Source organism: Heterodontus francisci, unplaced genomic scaffold (assembly GCF_036365525.1).
Source record: "Heterodontus francisci isolate sHetFra1 unplaced genomic scaffold, sHetFra1.hap1 HAP1_SCAFFOLD_290, whole genome shotgun sequence".
In the NCBI taxonomy this organism is placed as follows: domain Eukaryota; kingdom Metazoa; phylum Chordata; class Chondrichthyes; order Heterodontiformes; family Heterodontidae; genus Heterodontus; species Heterodontus francisci.
This window is the reverse complement of record NW_027140879.1, coordinates 713,763-719,760: the sequence shown is the minus strand read 5'-3', so window position 1 is coordinate 719,760 and position 5,998 is coordinate 713,763.

Below are 5,998 nucleotides of genomic sequence, written 5' to 3'. Positions count from 1 at the left end.
TAACATGTCCCGTTTATATTAAACCATCAGGGGAACACACTCTCCTCACTTATACTGTTGAACTGGTAACATGTCCCGTTTATATTAAACCATCAGGGGAACACATTCTCCTCACTTATACTTTTCACCTGGTAACATGTCCCGTGTGTATTAAACATACAGGGGAACACACTCTCCTCACTTATACTGTTCAACTGGCAACATGTCCCGTTTATATTAAACCATCAGGGGAACACACTCTCCTCACTTATACTGATCAACTGGTAACATGTCCCGTGTGTATTAAACCATCAGGGGAACACACTCTCGTCACTTATACTGTTCACCTGGTAACATGTCCCGTGTATATTAACCAATCAGGGGAACACACTCTCCTCACTTATACTGTTCACCTGTTAACATGTCCTGTGTATATTAAACCATCAGGGGAACACACTCTCCTCACTTATATTGTTCACCTGGTAACATGTCCCGTGAGTATTAAACCATCAGGGGAACACACTCTCCTCACTTATACTGATCAACTGGTAACATGTCCCTTGTGCATTAAACAACCAGGGGAACACACTCTCCTCACTTACACTGTTCACCTGGTGACATGTCCCGTGTATATTAACCAATCAGGGGAACACACTCTCCTCACTTATACTGTTCACCTGGTAACATGTCCCGTGTATATTAACCAATCAGGGGAACACACTCTCCTCACTTATACTGTTCACCTGGTAACATGTCCTGTGTATACTAAACCATCAGGGGAACACACTCTCCTCACTGATACTGTTCACCTGGTAACATGTCCGTGTATGTTAAACAATCAGGGGAACACACTCTCCTCACTTACACTGTTCACCTGTTAACATGTCCCGTGTATATTAAACAATCAGGCGAACACACTCTCCTCACTTATTCTGTTCACCTGGTAACATGTCCCGTGTATATTAACCAATCAGGGGAACACACTCTCCTCACTTATACTGTTCACCTGGTAACATGTCCTGTGTATACTAAACCATCAGGGGAACACACTCTCCTCACTGATACTGTTCACCTGGTAACATGTCCGTGTATGTTAAACAATCAGGGGAACACACTCTCCTCACTTACACTGTTCACCTGTTAACATGTCCCGTGTATATTAAACAATCAGGCGAACACACTCTCCTCACTTATTCTGTTCACCTGGTAACATGACCCGTGTATATTAAACCATCAGGGGAACACACTCTCCTCACTTATACTCGTCACCTGGTAACATGTCCCACGTATATTCAACAATCAGGGGAACACACTCTCCTCACTTATACTGTTCATCTGGTAACATGTCCAGTGTGTATTAAACCATTAGGGGAACACACTCTCCTCACTTATACTGTTCACCTGGTAACATGTCCCGTGTATATTCAACCATTAGGGGAACACACTCTCCTCACTTATACTGTTCACCTGGTAACATGTCCCGTCTATGTTAAACCATCAGGGGAGCACACTCTCCTCACTTATACTGTTCACCTGGTAACATGTCCAGTGTGTATTAAACAATCAGGGGAACACACTCTCCTCACTTATACTGTTCACCTGGTAACATGTCCAGTGTGTATTAAACAATTAGGGGAACACACTCTCCTCACTTATACTGTTCATCTGGCAACATGTCCCATGTATATGAAACCATCAGGGGAACACACTCTCCTCACTTCTACTCTTCACCTGGTAACATGTCCAGTGTGTATTAAACAATCAGGGGAACACACTCTCCTCACTTATACTGTTCACCTGGTAACATGTCCAGTGTGTATTAAACAATTAGGGGAACACACTCTCCTCACTTATACTGTTCATCTGGCAACATGTCCCATGTATATGAAACCATCAGGGGAACACACTCTCCTCACTTCTACTCTTCACCTGGTAACATGTCCAGTGTGTATTAAACAATCAGGGGAACACACTCTCCTCACTTATACTGTTCACCTGGTAACATGTCCCATGTATATGAAACCATCAGGGGAACACACTCTCCTCACTTCTACTCTTCAACTGGTAACATGTCCAGTGTGTATTAAACAATCAGGGGAACACACTCTCCTCACTTACACTGTTCACCTGGTAACATGTCCCGTGTATATTAAACAATCAGGGGAACACACTCTCCTCACTTATACTGTTCACCTGCTTACATGTCCTGTTTATATTAAACCATCAGGGGATCACACTCTCCTCACTTATACTGCTCACCTGTTAACATGTCCCGTTTATATTTAACAATCAGGGGAACACACTCTCCTCACTTATACTGTTCACCTGGTAACATGTCCCGTCTATATTAAACCATCAGGGGAACACATTCTCCTCACTGATACTGTTCACCTGCTAACATGTCCCACGTATATTAAGCAATCAGGGGAACAGGCTCTCTTCACTTATTCTGTTCACCTGGTAACATGTCCCATGTATATTAAACCATCAGGGGAAAGCCTTCTCCTCACTTATGCTGTTCACCTGGTAACATGTCCCGTGTATATTAGACCGTCAGGGGAACACATTCTCCTCACTTCAACTCTTCACCTGGTGACACGTCCCGTGCGTGTTAAACCATCAGGGGAACACACTCTCCTCACTTATACTGCTCACCTGGTAACATGTCCCGTGTATATTAAACCATCAGGGGAATTCATTCTCCTCACTTATACTGTTCACCTGCTAACATGTCCCGTGTATATTAAGCAATCAGGGGAACAGGCTCTCTTCACTAATTCTGTTCACCTGGTAACATGTCCCATGTATATTAAAACATCAGGGGAACACACTCTCCTCACTTATACTGTTCACCTGGAAACATGTCCCGTGTATATTAAACCATCAGGGGAACACACTCTCCTCACTTATACTGTTCATCTGGTAACATGTCCCGTCAGTATTAAACCATCAGGGGAACACACTCTCCTCACTTATACTGTTCACCTGGTGACATGTCCCGTGTGTATTAAACCATCAGGGGAACACACTCTCCTCACTTATACTGCTCACCCGGTGACATGTCCCGTGTGTATTAAACCATCAGGGGAACACACTCTCCTCACTTATACTGCTCACCTGGTAACATGTCCCGTGTATATTAAACCATCAGGGGAACACACTCTCCTCACTTATAATGTTCACCTGCTAATATGTCCCATGTATATTAAACCATCAGGGGAATACATTCTCCTCACTTATACTGTTCACCTGCTAACATGTCCTGTGTATATTAAACCATCAGGGGAACACACTCTCCTCACTTATACTGTTCACCTGCTAACATGTCCCATGTATATTAAACCATCAGGGGAACACAATCTCCTCACTTATACTGTTCATCTGGCAACATGTCCAGTGTGCATTAAACAATCAGGGGAACACACTCTCCTCACTTATAATGTCCACCTGGTAACATGTCCTGTGTATATTAAACCATCAGGGGAACACACTCTCCTCACTTATACTGTTCATCTGGCAACATGTCCAGTGTGCATTAAACAATCAGGGGAACACACTCTCCTCACTTATACTCTTCACCTGGTAACATGGCCCGTGTATATTAAACCATCAGGGGAACACACTCTCCTCACTTATACTCGTCACCTGGTAACATGTCCCACGTATATTAAACAATCAGGGGAACACGCTCTCTTCACTTATACTGTTCAACTGGTAACATGTCCCATGTATATTAAATAATAAGGGGAACACACTCTCCTCACTTATACTGTTCAACTGGTAACATGTCCCATGTATATTAAACAATAAGGGGAACACACTCTCCTCACTTATACTGTTCACCTGGTAACATGTCCCGTGTATATTAAACCATCAGGGGAACACACTCTCCTCACTTATACTGTTCACCTGGTAACATGTCCCGTGTGTATTAAACCATCAGGGGAACACACTCTCCTCACTTATACTCGTCACCTGGTAACATGTCCCACGTATATTAAACAATCAGGGGAACACGCTCTCTTCACTTATAGTGTTCAACTGGTAACATGTTGCATGTATATTAAACAATCAGGGGAACACGCTCTCTTCACTTATAGTGTTCAACTGGTAACATGTCCCATGTATATTAAACAATCAGGGGAACACACTCTCCTCACTTATACATTTCACCTGGTAACATGTCCCGTGTATATTAAACCATCAGGGGAACACACTCTCCTCACTTATACTCGTCACCTGGTAACATGTCCCACGTATATTAAACAATCAGGGGAACACGCTCTCTTCACTTATACTGTTCACCTGGTAACATGTCCCGTATATTAAGCAATCAGGGGAACAGGCTCTCTTCAGTCATTCTGTTCACCTGGTAACATGTCCCGTTTATATTAAACCATCAAGGGAACACACTCTCCTCACTTATACTGTTCACCTGGTAACATGTCCCATATATATTAACCCATCAGGGGAACACACTCTCCTCACTTATACTGTTCACCTGGTAACATGTCCCGTATATTAAGCAATCAGGGGAACAGGCTCTCTTCAGTCATTCTGTTCACCTGGTAACATGTCCCGTTTATATTAAACCATCAGGGGAATACATTCTCCTCACTTATACTGTTCACCTGCTAACATGTCCCGTGTATATTAAACAATCAGGGGAACACACTCTCCTCACTTACATTGTTCACCTGGTAACATGTCCTGTTTGTATTAAACCATCAGGGGAACTCACTCTCCTCACTTACACTGTTTACCTGGTAACATGTCCCGTGTGTATGAAACCATCAGGGGAACACACCCTCTTCACTTATACTCTTCACCTGGCAACATGTCCCGTGTGTTTTAAACAATCAGGGGAACACACTCTTTTCACTTATACTGTTCACCTGGTAACATGTCCCGTGTATATTAAACCATCAGCATGACACAGTCTCCTCACTTATACTGTTCACCTGGTAACATGTCCCCTGACTGTTAAACCATCATGGGAACACACTCTCCTCACTTATACTGTTGACCTGGTAACATGTCCCGGGTGTATTAGACAATCAGGGGAACACACTCTCCTCACTTATACTCGTCACCTGGTAACATGTCCCACGTATATTAAACAATCAGGGGAACACGTTCTCTTCACTTATGCTGTTCACCTGGTAACATGTCCCATGTATATTAAACCATCAGGGGAACACACTCGCTTCACATATACTGTTCACCTGGTAACATATCCCGTGTGTATTAAACAATCAGGGGAACACACTCTGCTCACTTATACTGTTCACGTTGTAACATGTCCCGTGTATATTAAACCATCAGGGCAACACACTCTCCTCACTTATACTGTTCACCTGGTAACATGTCCCGCGTATATCAAACCATCTGGGGAACACACTCTCCTCACTTATACTGTTCACCTGGGAACATGTCCCGTTTATATTTCACAATCAGGGGAACACACTCTCCTCACTTATACTGTTCAGCTGGTAACATGTCCCGTGTATATTATACCATCAGGGGAACACACTCTCCTCACTTATACTGTTCTCCTGGTAACATGTCCCGTGTATATTAAACCATCAGGGGAATACATTCTCCTCACTTATCCTGTTTACCAGCTAACATGTCCCGTGTATATTGAACCATCAGGGGAATACAGTATCCTCATTATACTGTTCACCTGGTAGCATGTCCCGTGTATATCAAACCATCAGCGGAACACATTCTACTCATTTATACTGTTCACCTGGTAACATGTCCCTTGTATATTAAACCATCAGGGGAAAGCCCTCTCCTCACTTATACTGTTCACCTGGTAACATGTCCTTTGTGTATTAAACAATCAGGGGAACACACTCTCCTCACTTTCCTGTTCACCTGGTATCATGTCCTGTGTATATTAAACCATCAGGGGAACACACTCTCCTCACTTATACTGTTCATCTGGTAACATGTCCCGTCAGTATTAAACCATCAGGGGAAGACACTCTCCTCCCTTTTCTGTTCACCTGGT